General features: G+C 40.4%; 1 long non-coding RNA gene across 4 annotated transcripts in view; it reads right to left on the bottom strand.

Moving 5' to 3' along the window:
* Positions 1-4220: 4220 nt before the first annotated feature.
* LOC121708526 overlaps positions 4221-17300 on the bottom strand; it is a 30423-nt gene continuing 17343 nt past the window's right edge. The window contains exons 3-9 of one of the 4 annotated variants that reach the window (XR_006031675.1): positions 17084-17149; positions 16894-17005; positions 16626-16796; positions 16134-16531; positions 13888-14065; positions 8141-8278; positions 4221-4763 (exon numbers count right to left, since the gene is read on the bottom strand). This is a non-coding gene — a long non-coding RNA (uncharacterized LOC121708526). Of the gene's footprint in view, positions 4764-7855; positions 7955-8140; positions 8279-9690; positions 9748-13887; positions 14066-16133; positions 16532-16625; positions 16797-16893; positions 17006-17083; positions 17150-17196; positions 17275-17300 lie in introns of those variants that run through there. The other 3 variants (XR_006031676.1, XR_006031678.1, XR_006031679.1) reach the window with 3 other exon arrangements.

Here is a 17300-nt window from a genome sequence, read left to right on the forward strand (position 1 = left end):
GTACGATCAAGTATGAAAATTAAAAAAAAATCATGAAATTAAATCAAATTGCATCATATTTACAGTCTATACTTCTCTGCGTTCACCTGCGCACCCATTACTCTCGTTTGAATTACTCGCGAACCCGTGATCGCATAGATATGGCAAGCATATCAGATGAAAGAGGAGAATCAGGGCTATCCATTGGTACCATGGATATCGATCTTTTATAAAAACAGACGAAGTGACTGCAAAATATTAACGTCATGTACACAAACCAACGCTGCACACCCATTACTCTCGGAGTAATTACTCGCAGACCCGTGATCGGATATATATGCCACGCATGTTAGATGAAAGAGGAGACACAGAGCTATCATTTGATACCAAATACATCCTTCTGGGTTATAAAACAGACAAAGTGACAGCAAAATAATAACTTCATATAGCTGGACTTACCCCACGTTTTTGTCTGTTTTTGTGGCAAAGCATGTTTATAATCCAACGCTATCGTGTGTTTCTCTATGGCAAAACATGTTCATAATCCGGTTTTGAGATCCTAGCAAATTCCTGCATGGCATCCAATTGAAGGCTCACATTGCATCCCAATTTGTTCAACAAAGAAACACCTTTTTTGCCTTTACTTTGTTCATGGCAATGCAGTAAAAAGTTGAGAATCATCATGAGTGCATACACCATAGTCACACATGCTAACAGGCAAACTTGGGTCAAGTCAGGTCAGATCAGTTCGTGTCACAGATACGGAGTGCAGAATGGTCATTTTTCATCGCTAAATAAAAAATGGCATTTATTTCCGTAAATCACACACCACATATTTATGTAAATTGCTCAGCCCCAGAGTATCCCTCCAACATGGCAATTATATTGCCCGTTTCAGGACAGTCAGCCCTACACACACATGAAATGCATGTAGAGCTATGAGCTTGCTGTGGTGAGATACAGGTCAAAATATAAGAATTTTTATAATATGATTTTTATATTTTAATTCTTTAAAAATCAAAATAAAATAATGCTAGTACTAATACATGAAATGATGGCAGATCTGGATAGCCTAGACTCTGCTGAAAAAAACAATATATAATATGTGTGTGTGGCACTTACAATGACCAGAATAAATCCTTATGAATAAAGGTAGTGAAAATGCCCTAAAAACAGCTTAGGGTTCTAAGGGTTAAAGCCTACTGTAATTACATTTATACATAGTTATTCTACTGATCTTTATACTATTCATCCTGCACATAGACTTATTCTTACTACTCTTATAATCTTGTTTCTGCACTACAATGACACTGTTTCCACACTGCACATAGCTGTATGTTATGTATATCTGTTTTATTATATTCTGTTAATACACTGCATATATCTATATTATTATTTATACTATTATAATGTTACTGCTACATCTACATACATTATTCTACTTATTGTATGAGATAACTGCTAATACACTGCACATATTTATATTTAATTCATATTACTCTAAACCACCTTCTGTAAATCAACTGTATACTACTGTCTACATTGCACTATATTTCTTGACCTGTCTCTGTATATTTCATCACCTTTCTATACTTTGCATCACATTGCATGCATACTGTAGCTACATGAATCACAGCTAAGATCCTTGGTTGCTATGAAGGCCAGTCGTTCTAAATGGATGGTTGCTATGGCCAAAGGCCAGTTATCTCTTCCGTTGTCAAGCGGGCATATCCTAACTTTATCTTATTTTAAACATCTCTATTTTACTTAGCCTACTTCCATACAGTGTGTCCCACATATGCCTATGCCAACGTTTGCAAAGAGGAGAATCTTTTAATTTGATTCACAATGAAACGTTACATTTAATGTACATGTAAACAATGCAAAATTGTTCCCTCGTGATTGTTAGACGCATTTCAAATCATCGCGACGTAAAATGCCACCACAAAACATTGTTTGTGAATCGGACTTATTAGGAGTCCTCGCTTATTAGGAGTCCTCACTTAACTTAAATGTAGTGGACAAAACCCCATCTTGCAGTCTAATACTGGTTAAAACAACCTGATTTAATGCAATTTCAGTCGAATTTCTACATCACATGCACACAGCAATCGGCATAGGCTGCTAGACATAAAAGAAACCTATAGTTGTCATATTCATGGGGAAAAATGTTCCAACCAATCGGATTTTGTTTTTGAGTGGTGTGGTGTATCTTGGGCAGTTCAGTGTTGCTAGTTTAGCATGCTAGTATACCATAAGCAGAGAATGGGATTCCCGCTAGCTTGCATTGTATGCTAAGCTAAGCGAAAATACGAACATACAAATCATATGCTTATTACGAAACAAAATGTTAATGTTTGTATATGAAACAGTTTGTATGAATTACCCAAAATTCCCTGTAAATTCCCATAAATTCTCATAATTTCCTTTAATTCCATGAAAGTTTACAATTTGGAATATTTCCAAAATTCCCCAGCTTAACTTTCCATGGTAAGTTTCCGGAAATTTGCCGCCCCTTTGCAACCCTACTGAGAACATAGTGTTCATCGTTTAACAAATGACTGCACGCTAACGTTAGCAAACTAAAGAATGTTAACGTAGATATAGCTAGCTTCTAGCCTACAAAACGTTGAGTTTCACCAGGCGATAATGGGGCTGTTATAATAAAACATTTAGGTTGCTAATTTACGAAAGTTAGCCAATGGCGCTAATTGATAAACCTATTCAATTTAATGAACACGTTTGTTAGTTTGCTTTCACATGCCTTGGATGCTAACTAATTTTACCTCAGTCAGTAACAATGTTAATACTGTCACACTGCTAGCGACATTTTATTGCCTTGTTAGTCGGCTTTAGGTACTGACTTGCATTAGTTCGCTAAGATAGGTAAGATAGGTAATGTCATGGTAATGTCATGGAGTTTGGCTAAATTAGGATGTGTAGGCTACTTGCACAATACATTGTCTTATGCTTACATTTGTCTTTTGTAGGTGTATGTTTTTTACAAGTTGTTGGCGGCGCTATATCGGGACTTCCACAACCAAGGTATGTATTTGCAAAGTGCATTGTCTTATGCTTAATTTCGATTTTGTTCTGTTATTTAGGTTAAATTTATTTTTTCACGTTGCCTTGGATGCTAAAGTTGCCTCAGTCAACAATACTAGTCATGCTTATGACTTGCATTACTTTGCTAAAATAGATAAAGTTACATGGCTTGTTAGTTCAATAATGCATAAATTAACTGCCTTGAAGTTTGGCCAAGTTAGGACTCTAAGCTCAAAGGTAAGGTGCTCTAAACATGATGGGTAACGTCACTTCTGTTGATGTTCAAACTAAGGGGGTAGGCACTATTGGCGCCTACAGTGAGATGAGGTACGGAAAGAGCCATATCTGTCAATGTATTAATGTAAACAGGAAGTTGATAGGGTAGTAACAAAGTCCTTTTAGGCAAGTCCCTCCAGGGTTCTTGCAGGTTTCAGTAAGTCAAATTTAAGACCTTTTTAAGACATTTTAAGACCATAAAGATTGAAATTTAAGACCTACACGACGCATTACCAAAAAATATTCAAATCAAAGAAATTCTGAAAAAATCATTGAAAAGTCGTTGAAAAAGCATTAATTTAATTTACAGATAAAGCAATCAAACTAGTAACCTTCCACACCCAACGTCTACAACCCAACTGATTTTTACATTGCTCACTTGTAGTATACTGAAGGAAAAATATCCTCACGTACCAAATGCCCTAAACCTTAAGCCCAAAATGAAAATAATCTAAAACAAACTAGCCCTCAAATAGAATAGATTTCATCAACGAAGTCAAAAATGAGACTGGAGTTGAAACTGGGTGTGAAAGTATGTTTTGGTTGGACACTGCACTTGTGTGCGTGTGTGTTTGCATTAGAATGTGTGTGGGTGGGGTATGTGTATGAGCCTTGTCAAAGACGTTGTTAGGCTTTTGGGGGAGCTGAAACCACCCAAAGATGATCAAAAGCCCTCCTAAAAATATATAGTATTATTGGAGATACATGTCAAAATATAAGAATTTTTATAATATGCTTTTTATATTTTAATTCTTTAAAAATCAAAATAAAATCAATGCTAGTACTAATACATGAAAGATAGTACTAATACATATATTTAAAAAGTAGAATCCATGCAAAAATACTTTAAAAACAATTATTTAATAAATATTTCAGGAAAATATAAGTTCATAAAATTAATTTTATATTTCAGTAGGCTATTCAATTTCATTATCCTAAAAACCCAGAGTCCCCCTCATACCAGGATGGTTCGACCCAACCTGTCTCATGCCACCCGCCATCACCTGTCAATCACTGTCAAAACTCAAACGATGGACTCGTGGTTGAAGCGTAATTCTTGTGTGCTGGTTAGGGGGTACTTGGCTGAAAAAATATTTCACAGGGGGTACATCACTGAAAAAAGGTTGAGAACCACTGGTCTAGATTACTGGAAGCATAATCAAAGATCCTTGATGCTCTGCTTTAACCCTCTCTGGCATAACCGTCTGAACCGGCTTATGACAGCGACAGTTTGATGCTCCGAGAGATTGCAGTTCTTCAACATAGTTTCAAACGTTAGCAGCTAGAAGCTAGTCTGCACAATCCAGACTCCAGGCAAGGCAGATGGCAGCTCGCAGGTCTGCAGCAGCTCGGCGGCCGCAGTAGATCTTTCGCAGAGTAGCATCTAGGTCCAGCTGTCCCGAGAAATCTCCTCGACCAGACAGTAAAGTGCAGCACCGCTCACGGATGGATGGATGGAAGTCCTGGGCAAAAGCTAACGTTAGCCATAGCAAGCTCCCAATGGACCAACGTTAACGACATCAGCCGACTTGGAAGCAGTAACGTTAAAAGGGACTAAGAATAACATGAAAACTATCAAAAATAACGTAAATAAAGAGAGAATACATTTAACTACACAAATCAATACAAAAAATGAACATAACAATAGAACAATAAAATTACGAACATTACATAAAAACAAACAAAAACATGATGCCAGACGGAGCGGCGTGTCTCGCCAGCGTCCCTGTAACCTAGCAACTTATTTTGGCTAACATGTGAACATTAAAATTGTCAGGATCCTGCCTGGATGGAGTGACTTTGTGCCACCCTGGTGGCCATTTAGTGTAGTGTCCTGTGTTTAGTTTCGCCTGTTCCCCATGTGCTTTGTGTTTACCTGCCTGTCACCTGTCTTTGGGCCAATCTCAATTCTCTATTTTACCCCTTCCCCTTAGTTTTGCGCGTGGACGTGAGACGAAGGGCTATCTCAATTCTCATTTCGATCGAGGGGTAGGGATAAGGGCAAGGGGTAGATACCCCTTAAAACCAAGGGCCTGTCGAAAGTCAGACGAAATGACAGCAAAATAATAACTTCATATAGCTCGACTTACCTCACGTTTTTGTCTGTTTTTGTGGCAAAGCATGTTTATAATCCAACGCTATTGTGTGTTTCTATATGGCAAAGAATGTTCATAATCCGGTTTTGAGATCCTAGCAAATTCCTGCATGGCATCCAATTTAAGGCTCACATTGCATCCCAATTTGTTCGACAAAGAAACACCTTTTTTGCCTTTACTTTGTTCATGGCAATGCAGTAAAAAGTTGTAGAGAATCATAGGTGCAAACACTATAGGCACAGGCTAAGGGCTTCTACATACTCGACGCACCCGACCGGTAGCGCGACAACGTGACGTCAAAATGACGTAGATCTTTAGATTTTAGCCAGGTAGCGCGAGTACCTCCCCTACCCCTAGATTTTTGCCCTAACCCTCGTTTTTGCGCGTGCACGTGTAGGGCTAGGGTGTCCCATTACTTTAGGGAGCAAGGGGAAGTGCTATTTTCCCCTAAAAATCAACCCTCAAAAAATCGAAATTACCCAGGATACCGTGCGAGCTCAGCGAGCCGGCCACATTTTTTTATATATTTTCGCAAATAAGCATATTAAAATTTAGAAATATGTTGGAATATGTTAGTTTGATGCACATCTGATGGACTGTTGAGTTTTGAACACTAATGTTAGAAAATATATATAGAAGATATCTGCTGAGTGCTTTGAGAGAGTCTGCCCATCAAATAACGTTATAGGCTATATCTGATCTGGGTAGATTCGTCAATATTTAAGGTGTGTGTTCTGGCATTCATATGAACACAAATATCTTTGTTGATTAACCAGACGTAGATAAACCAGCACAGCCCACACAACAATGACCGCTGGACATGTTCCTGAATGAAAATAGTAGCAGGCTACTACCGGTAGACACGTCGGCACTGCGCGTGACGTAGGTGAGCACGTTCACTATGCTAATTTGCATATAGTGGTGTCCCAATTCATAGGGAAAGATCTTACCCTCCACTTCCCTTGTCGAGGGGGCTTTAATGTTGAGGGCAATCAAAACCAAGTGGAAGTTTTAAGGGGGGAGAAATGGGACGGGCCCCAAGTAAGATCGGGAGCTTACTTGAAACCGAGGGGTAAGAGAAATACCCAACATACACCGCTCACACCGGAAAAATAAGCACACCGAGAGATTCATTGACATGAAATGTTGGCATTAATAAGGATTAGGCCTATAAAATTAAAATGGTAATTGTTTTATGTTGTATTTAATCTTGTGACCATATATTGAAGGTCCTGTTCTTCACGAGGAAGTTTTCAAAAATCGCTGTTTTGTGAATGTTAACAGCACATCATTATTTGCGCGAATGTCTCGCATTTTACATATTTCCATGTCTACCCCGCGAACTGGCAGCATACCATGTCAGGAATGTAAAGTCCAACAGCAGCTAAATTTGCTGAACATTTTTACCGCTCGTCTGATATGAATGCTGCATAGGCCTACTGCTGCCGACTCCTCGCATAGGCTATTACAGGTAGCGATTGCTTCTGATGTCAAGTAACGACCATTTGGATATTATTGTAAAATATCAAAGGAGTTGTGGGATGTTTACATAGCAAACTGCATGTTTATTTTGTCCCCCATCCCGGTTTCATTCACCCGGACCAAGGTAGGCTGCGAACGAACATAGGCACGTTCAGCTGTTGTTGAAATAATTCCTGAACGGTTTTATTCCGAGCTGAAAATGCAATTATAGCCTATTTGACAGAAGACAGGTTGCTAGTGACAAAATATTAGCTTTCAGTGTGGTACGATCTCTGTAAATTACGTTAATTCAAGTGTTTCAATCATCCAGCTCTCCCTTATGGTTGGCTAGTGGTATCTCATTTCCAAGGGGAATATTCCCCTATGTCTTGCCACTCGGTTTCGAGGGACAAGGGCTAGGGGAAGGGGTAAAACAGAGAATTGAGATTGGCCCTTTGTCTCCGCCCCATCTCCTTATTTGGTCTGTGCTTCCTGTCTTGTTAGTTTTCCCTCCGTTTCTGTTCCACACTAGCCTGGCTAGCGCCACCACTTCTCAATGAGACGTGGTCTGGGAACCAAACGTTCATTTTCTCGTATTTGAAAAAAAATGCCCAGATCCGTTTATTGGGTGCCACGGATGTCTATCAAATGCGTCTGTGCATAGCTCATCATCGTTTTGCTTTCCCCCGTTCTGTGATTGGTTCCCTATCTCAGGCGAAAATTTGCTCCATGGTCTCCAGGCTGCCTTAGCAGCGTGAATCAAATCACGTGCAAGGCAGCATGGGAACACTCAGGCTAGTTCCACACCTGTTCCCCGTTATTGTCTTGTTGGTCTCGTCCAGTCCTCTGTCTTTCTGTTAATTAGTCTGTGTATTTCTAACCTCCTGTTTCTCTGTCCTTTGTCGGTTCATCTCTGTTCACCCTGTTGAAGTCCTGTCTGTCTGTAAGTAGTGAGTTTGTTACTGTAAATTTGTAGTAATAAAACGTATTCGCTTGAACCTTGGTCTGAAGGAGTCTTGCACTTGGGTCCACCAACATATCCGTGACAAAGTGTTACCACATGTTTTTTAAGGACACTTTGAGCATTTCCCAACTTGCTGAGGGGGTAAAGGGAGTAGAATTGATCATATGAATGAATTAATCATTTATTTTAAAAGATGGGGAAGTTTCAAAGCTTTTTGTGTTGTGCAGTCTGTCAAATTAGCCGAATAACACACAAAATGACTAAGAAATTGGTGTGCCATTCAACGCTTTTCCAGCTTCTGAAGCAAACTTTATATTACCTTTCCTTTCTCTACCTTCGTCCTTCAGTGTGAGCCGATGCTTATTGGAGAGTGCAGGTGTTGTAGCCAGCCTCCGTGTGGAGCAAGCCCAATGATCATTCACACCAGCATGATAATAATCTGATCCAGAGAAGCCAGCTGAGGGGGCCGAGACAAAAACAGCATTTGAAAGGGTGTGCAAAAAGCTTCTAATGCCAACAGTCATTTATTCATTCAATTCATTAGTTTGGGCTCAAATTCAGAAGTAGAATCTCTAGAATATGCTAAATATTTATGCTTGTCGGCACCCATATTTCGCACAACTGACACTCCGATATGCAATCCATTTTTCTTCTTTCCTCTCTCCTGTGTGCCCTTTTTGCTTGCTGGTTGGGGATAAGTGGAGAAGTGTTTTGGCACGGCTAACACTGATAATGCTTCAGCAAAAACCAACATCTGTGACCTCAAGGAGGTCAGACTGGACGCCAATAAAATGTGGAGAAATTGCTTTCTGGCATAAACAACCACCAGGCCAAGGCGTATATGGGTTGAGTGTAGATGGTATCAGTAAGGCCTCAATGCACTTTGCACTGCTGACAGGTCCCACACAACATGCTCCTCATCAGTATTGCTACTTGTGACACAGCCAATCTCTTTTTTACATGCAGTCATTCAAAGTTAAATTCAGCATTTTATGTTGTTCAAATCTGTACGAAGTAATAATAATAGAAATGGGACAGTTGGCAAAAAATACGGACAATCTTTTTTTAATACCCCCCCCCCCCCCCCCCCACACACACACACACACACTTTCAACTGCTAATGAAACAAGTCATTGTTCAAGTTAGACAAATAAATGCACAAGACCGATTGCAACTTTATTGCTTTGAATATTTCTCTGTTTTTTCAGTGTCATTTAGACTTAATTAGTTATTTGTGTTAGTTCTCCAGTCATGTCCTGTGTATTACTTATACTAAATAATATGTAGGCTAAATATGCTAAATATTTATGCTTGTCGGCACCCATATTTCGCACAACTGACACTCCGATATGCAATCCATTTTTCTCAATATTTTTACATATATTGCATTTTGTGTGTTGTCATTGTCTACTGCTAGGGGGACTCCATCACCTGAACCAAATTCTTGTGCACACTTCTCAATTGGCCAAATAAACCTGACTCCTTGCTTACCAGAATGTTTCAGAGTGCACCAGAAACACACTGGCAGAAATGAAAAATAAGTGTGATGTTTGCAAGGAATTCACTGATTTTTTCCAATGAAAATCTCTAATTATAAAGCTTGTTGTTTAAAGCATTTTAAAAAGTCTGCTATTCTTTTCAGCAGCATTTGAGGGTGTGCTTGTTCTTCCTGGATTGACTGAAAATAGTTGACACTCATTTTCAATAATGAAAAGAATAATAATAAAAGAAAATCTACCATGAGCTTATCTGTTTTTCCCCCCAGTGTATCTGAGTTGATAGGCACTGATTTTATCCATATGGATAGAACTTACAACTCCACCCAGTGGATCTTTTATGAATTGTCTATTTTTTGGCCAGCAGGACCACAGCCAGGGTTTGAAAAGTAGTCAGGTCAGGCAGGGGGATGGGGTCTTGCGGCTTTATCTACAAAAAAAAAGGGGGGGGGGGGGGGGGGGGGTATATTAAAATATACTAAAACTATCAGAACCTCCAGAATTATTGGCACCTCTGCTAAAGTTGACTAAAAACCGGTATAAAAAAATAATCTGTTGGTGATTTATTGTAATCTCACAAGAATGTGGATACTACTATTATACACTATTATATTAAAACACAATTATTTACATTGTCATTTATGAAAACAATATTTTCAAATTACCATCACCATTTGTTTGGTCCCAAGCCTCTCAAAATCGATTTCAGAAAATTGTTCAGGTGTTCCAGGTGAAGGTCAAGAGGATGTTTTTCCCCTTTCTCCCTCTACCATTCCAAAATCTGTTCCATGTCACACTGTGTGCCATGCGTGGGGACAGTGTGACATTTACGTGCAGTGTCAGAAGGAAGGTGCTGTAGGCATAATGGCTTACTGACAAACTGACCGAAGTGTCGGTTAAATAACCCGGTTCGTGTCACTGAGCCGGGAGAATCGAGTGCCAAACGTCAAAAACCGACTCGGTGTTCCTAACATCATTCATTTTCACATACAGAGCAACACTGGCTTGATTGGCTGTGCTCGAGTGTTCTCGTTGCTACTCTTTCATCGTATCGCGTATTAGCGCCTCTACTAGAGTGGTATAATCAGTCAAACTATGATGAGCCTGTATGGCTCTGGGCCTCATAACCGTGGCTGTCAAACGAGTCAAACAGTTCGCTAGGTTCTGTGGTGATTATTTTATCTAGACATGATAATAATAATACTTGTGTGTGTACTGGTTTATTAAGGAGACCTTCCATTTACTATGAGAACATTGTTTGTGCAGCTGTTATGCAACATTTACTGGAAGTCATGAGACTGGACTGTCAAAGGCTAAGAGTGGAAGTAAACAAGACAGGGCCTGGGAGAGAAAGGTGCTTACCAGAAGGGCATAAATAGAAGGGGCTAGCAGAAGAGGAGAGGCAGGGACCTTCCAGAGAGAGGAAGTGAAACCAAAGTTGAAGTGACACATAGAACCAAATCAAAACGTACCCTGCCTGGCAACAGATTACACATAGAACCTGGACACATGTATTCTGCCTAGCAACACACATTTTTTAATGTTTATATGAGAAGGAGTTTCCACCAATATCTCAAGTCCCAAAACGTTCTGATTGGCTAAAAGGGGCCTGGTGACGTTCCTGGTGATAGGAACGCCTCTCAGGCCCCTGAGAGCATAAAAGAGAGAGCTCAGGCACATTCAGATCAGATCTCATCGGGGTAGCAGCTGCCACTCATCACTCTATTGCCTGACGGTCCAGTCCTGACGCTGTTTGGATTGTATTATCACTGCAATACGGTGAATAAAGGATCAACAGTCTTCAGCTTCTCTCGTCTTGGTGTTCTCCTTCGGGTCTTTGACATCAGAGTGCTAGTTGGATTGGAGGTTTTGGGAAGTGGATGATTTCCACGACAGTTCTCCGGGCCTCGTAACCGTGGCTGCCACACGAGTCAAACAGTTCGCTAGGTTCTCGGCAAGTTGTAATCAACCGATAACGTAAGCCTTTCTAGTGCAAACTAGATGCTTATGTTCATGGAAATTTTATCGATGGGAAAGTATTATATCACATACCTACAAATACACATAGGCCTAATGTTATCTTAGTAGTCATGTTAAATAAATGCTTAGAAGTGAATGACTGTAGGCTGCAGGCTGTCACGAGGAGACAGAATGTAACCGTGCAACAACCGCTGTACCCTTTATCTTGTTGGTTCTCGGCAAGTTTGATTCATACCAGCCTTGTTAGTGCATCGTAGCCTAGATTATTTATTCATGGCAATTCACACATTATGGATGGATAAGTAGGCCTACATCTCATATTAGCCTACACGTCATATTATCTTAAAGTTGCTGCTTAAATGTTGCTGGCTTCATAGCCTCACGAAGACCGTGCCAGGCTGAACGAGACCGTAATCGAGGGTAAGTCTAATGTTATCAAAGGGTCTAGGTTCTCGACAAGTTAGTTATTAACCAGCCTTATTCTAGTATCGTAGATTGTGTTCATGGCAATTTACACATTATTGATTGGGAAGTAGCCTACATCACATAAGCTTCAAATAGACACGTTATCTGGGTAGCCTAGTTATAAAGTTAAATGTTGCTGGCTTCGTTTGTCACGAAGAGACAGCGCATCAGGCTACTTACCCTACTAAACGAGACAGACTCATCGCCTATACCTCGGTTACTATGTAATCAAAACGGTTGTCTAGGTTTGCGGCAAGTTATTAACCTTGTTTTTCTCTCATTTTAGTGCTTGTGTTCATGGCCATTCATATATCGATGGGGGAAGTTCATCACATCGCCTACAAATACACGTCATGTTATCTTTGTAGTTAGAAAGTTAAATGTTAGAGAGGTGAATGTTGCTGGCTTTATAGTAGGTTCACGAAGTGACCGCACGCCAGGCTACTGAAGGAGACCGTAACCGAGGGTATGTCTAATCAAACGGGTGTTATCGCAAGTTTGAGTTATCAACCGATCGCAGAAACCTATTTATTTCTCGTGCATCTTAGGTGATTGTGTAGCCTACATAGAGGTTCATAGGCTCCATTACCGATGGATATAAAATACAAATACACGTCATGTTATCTTGGTAGTTATGTTAAATGAGATGTTTGTTGGTAGGTAGGCTGTCACGAGGACTGTACAACAGGTTAGAGACCGTAACCGTGCTAATGGATGAGTAATCAAATGGGTGTCTAGGTTCTTGATAAGTTGAGTTATCAACTGATCCCAAAAGCCTTTATGTTTCGTGCATCTTGGAATTGTTCATTGAAATTCATATCCTAAATTACAAAGGGGGGAAATATTATATGACAGGCTATGTTATCTTGGTAGTTAAGTTAAATGTTAGAAGGGAATAGGCTATTGGTAGTCTCACGAGGAGACCGCGCGCACAGCTGACTACTGAACAAGACCGAATGTAGGCTAACCATGGGCAGTGCTTGAGTCTAGTGTAGGTCAATATGAGTGTGTATGTCAGCTAATTTTAGAGACATGGAGAGCATGACATTTGCAGCTTAAGGCTACATGTCTTGGAGCGATATGGCGGGGGAAGTAATGCGCGATATAACCCCCCCCCCCCCCCCCCCGTCGCGCGAACCGGTGACCGAATCTATTAACTCGGTAGGCCAACCAACGACCGTCCGGTTGAACCGACTTGCGTATAAGAGTCGGTTTTCCCATCCAGGGGCGCCTGCAGGAATTAATGCTATGGTTGCAACTTGATACAGCCCTATACAGGCTAAAGTTACCTTTAGTTTTGTTCTAGCGTAACGTGACGTCTGGCTTTAAGTGCAGTCTGACGTTCTGACAAGCACACCAATTGCCTACCTTGTTCTTGCCCATCTGGAATAACTCCTAAATTTGCTGCCTCCATCCTTTCTGTTTTCGTTGTTTAAACTTGATATCCTTGATGAGTATTGAGTTAGTGAATTAGCTCAACATTGTGTGCTGATAACCATATATAGATAGCCGAGTAAAAGAAAACAACAAGTAGCCTATTGCATGTCTGTGTGCGTATTCTCTCTCCTGCTCAGAGGAGTGATTACGTATCAACTTTACGTAATAGAAAATGGTAAATAGCCTAATGGCATGCAGCTATGGGATACTGTGCATAGTTGGGAAGGTATGGTAGGCCAATTTGGTGTGAATACACACACACAAGGGAAATTTTCTGTTGTTGAGTAGCTTGATGGTACGCACAGTGCGTACGGACGTACACCTGCAGGCGCGCCTGGTCCCATCACTATAATGGCTGTGCCCATACGCTTTGTAGAAAAGCAGGGCAACTTTATAAAGTCTCATTAGCCTTTCACCATCCCCTTCCCTCACTGCATCCTGCATGTCTAGCAGGAAGAACAGACAAAGAGAGAGAGATATACAGACAGAGACAGTCAGATAGAGAGAGACACAGACATAGTCAGATAGAGAGAGACAGACAGTCAGATAGAGAGAAAGATAGAGAGAGACAAAGACAGACAGACATAGACAGAGAGAGACAGACATATTTATAAATAATAAAAAGCTAATAGAAAAGTAGGGCTGTGTCACAGTACTGTACACTGTATAACACCTTTATCCTGCTTACTTTATTTAACTGCTCCCTGAACGTATGGTCACCAACTTCATCCACCGTGGACAGGGGTGTTGGGATCCCACAGATTTGATGAAAAAGCCTTTCGGAAAAGAAGTGTGGACCGACTTCTCCATGGACGACACACACAGCAATCATTTTCCCACCCACATATAAAGTTTAGTCTGCAAAGCTAAAATTAAAGACAAAACAGTAAAATGTTACTCTGCTGTAATGCTTCTTAAAAATGTAATACCTTCAGTGTTTCCCCTACAATGTATTTAACAGCGGCGCAGCGCCGCCGCTGAATTTTCAGCGCCGCTGCAACATAATATCACGAGATTCACTTAACACACTGTAAAAGCACAATGGCCAACGTCATCTCGAAATTGTTTTCTGAAAGTCTTGAGTAAGTTAAGTGCATCAAATCCGCACTTAGCCTCTCATTATTCAGGACATATATGCGGCATGATGTGTCAGGTGATTACAAGCCCAAAGACAAGTCTGCAGCCCATATGGCTAGCCTATGTTCTGAACACAGTTACATTGTTTAGCTATCCGACTGATGGGGTCTTGCTCCGCCAGTGTAGCCTATGGTGTCATCGTTCACTTGTAGGTTACACAATAAATAGCCTACTTATAGGCCTGGTGACAATAAAAAATGATATTAGTTATATTTCATCACGAAGCTGTTTGTATGCCGTGAATTCGCTTGTAGCCTATGCCATATGTTAAGCTTGAGCAATTCCTCTGATCCAAAGCCTGCTTTGACACATTGACACTAATGTGAAACATGCATCCTCCTCTCCTAGCCTACATCAAATAAAAGAAACCAATTCATGATTACCGAAATGAATTTAACATGGGGGGAAAAAGTTTGTTGCGATTTAGCCTACTGTTGTGATGCGGTTCTTTCTGCTGATTCGATTTACCCCCCGTGTCGTCAACTCTGAGAACTCTTGCTCCGGCTGACAATTTTATCCAGAGAGCTGATTTCCCAAAGATGAGCCTCCATCAACATTCAACGACAAATTATTAAAACGTAAGTAATGCAATAGAGTAAACCAATGTGCTACAAGGTGTATGGTCTTAACGTTAATTGTAGCCTAGACTTGTAACGTTAGCGTAGGGCTATATGTAATGTTTGCATGGGAAAGCTAGGCGAACACAGTCTAGGCCTGTTTAAACTGTCTGATAGTTAAAGGAAATATGAGCATATGTTGGCATATACGTATAGCCTAAATTCTGTCCACTTAGCTATAATAGGCTATCACAAACAGACCTTTTCTACGTTTACGGCATTAGACTAGGAGCCTACATTCTCTTATCAGAAAGACATGTTCTCATAAATTCAGCGTTCTCTTGACGGTGAGACGAACGGTCGCACTTCAATCAAGTAGCCTAGGTCTTTTTCGAGTTAATTGTGAGTGAGTTGTATGGTAACTGTGGGAGTGATGTAGAAGAAAAGTGAGTATTTACTTTTTTACACGTGGGTTTGTTGTTTTGGGACTGAGAATTAGACTACAAGGAGAGCATCTGGCTACGTGCATGCGTGTCAGCATTAATGTCCCCCCCACAATTCAATTCAATTCAAAGCCCAGAAAAATTAAGTGCTCGCAGATTGGGTGTGGCCTTTGCCATTAAGACAAATTGAAATAAATTGTAAATAATCTTTTTCTGGGTTGTGCCATTTAATTTTTCTTCTATCATTTTTAACCAATAATGTAAAAGAAAGCTGAAAATGTCCACAAAAGAAACACGAAGGTATGATATAATAATAATAATAATATAAAAAAAAAAAAAAAATGTGCAACCCCCCCCCCCCCGCCAAGTAATAGCACCGCTGCTGGAAAAATTTCTAGGGGAAACACTGACCTTAAAATGCTATAATATGTAAGGGGTAATGTATAGAACGCCGGCCATTATTGGGAAAATAAGTCCCGACAGTGCGAACCGGGTCTCGTCTTGCCCTGAAGGGACTTATTTTCCCATTAATGGCCGGCGTTCTATATACATTATCCCGCTTATTATACGACTACTTGCCAAAACGAAAAAATAAACTCCACAATATGTCTCTTTACATTTATTTGTTACCGTTTCGTTGTTGCTTTTGCGGAGAAACAAATAGTTCGCAACACAATAAATCAGACAGTAGAAATAAGGGAGCAATCATTATTAAACGGGTTTCTGCATATACATTCCCATTCCCTACAATTCTGCCAGTTGAATGAGGACAGTCCTAAGAATTTGGGCTTTCCTACCTTGTGTATCAAGAGACAACCGTCGATCTTTCTCGTGTCCCTCAAAGATAATTGACTGGACGGCCCTCATCAACAGCCTTAAGTACTCTCTTGTCAGGCCGCCTTCGTCAACTGCCCCCTCACCATTGTCATCTTCATCCACAAACACAACATCCAATTTTGCTTCAGGATTAAAGAACCTGCGCTTGAACGCCCGCAGGCTACACAGTAAAACGTTATCCCTGCACACATTTATTTGGTTGCTTGTTGGACAGAAGCTTCCATCAATTTTGCTGACCATGAGTGGAGGTCTCAGACAGTGGTGGCTGGAGAGAGGGCACAGAGAAACTTGACTGGGTGGAGGTCTCAGACAGTGGTGGCTGACCAGCTCCATCATTTTGTTGATCTGAGAGAATCTCCTGAAGACAAACATGCACAATACATGAGCTTGCACAAACCGACAAACATTCCGATTTCATTTGAGACAGGACATAAAAAGCAACACACATTTACCTGTACATCCTGATTTGAAAACCAAAGTACATATAGAGTAGAGGATGCTTGTATGCCATTATCCATTATTGACCCAAAGGAACTGCTTTCACTTGGTTTTGATGATGTGGCTTCTTGTATCACAAAGACTTCACTGGCATTATCATCTTGTCCCACAAAGTCAAACAAGGTCTAAAAAGATGTGAGACAGTGTTTAATCAGTCACGTTTTACAACTCACTGACCACTGACAAGACATTTGATATTTTCTCAAACTGAACACACATCACCTGGATGGGCTGTGACAAGCTGAATTTCCTCATATTGATGTATCCATTTGGTTAACACCCCATCTGAGGGTTCCTTACATGCAGACATTCGCTGACGTCTTGCCTCAATAGCCTGAAATGTGATTTCTATCATTAAAAAAAAAATAACTCTTCAGCTAGTTTAGCAAACTGTTACATTACAAACACAAACCTTTAGAAGTCTTTCCTCACATAGGCTAGTTTCTTCCTCTCCTCATATTAAAAGTATGTCTGCATTCTGTAAGAGAATGTAAGCCATACATAAATACAACTTGGAAGTATTACCTTCTCCTGATCCACCAACAAACTTTCATTATATTCCTGGTCTTCCTGGGCACGTATTCCTTGCCATTCTTGAAGAGCCTAAAATAAAACATAAAAAATGGCAT

This window comes from Alosa sapidissima, chromosome 5, assembly GCF_018492685.1.
Source record: "Alosa sapidissima isolate fAloSap1 chromosome 5, fAloSap1.pri, whole genome shotgun sequence".
NCBI classification, from domain to species: Eukaryota; Metazoa; Chordata; class Actinopteri; order Clupeiformes; family Clupeidae; genus Alosa; species Alosa sapidissima.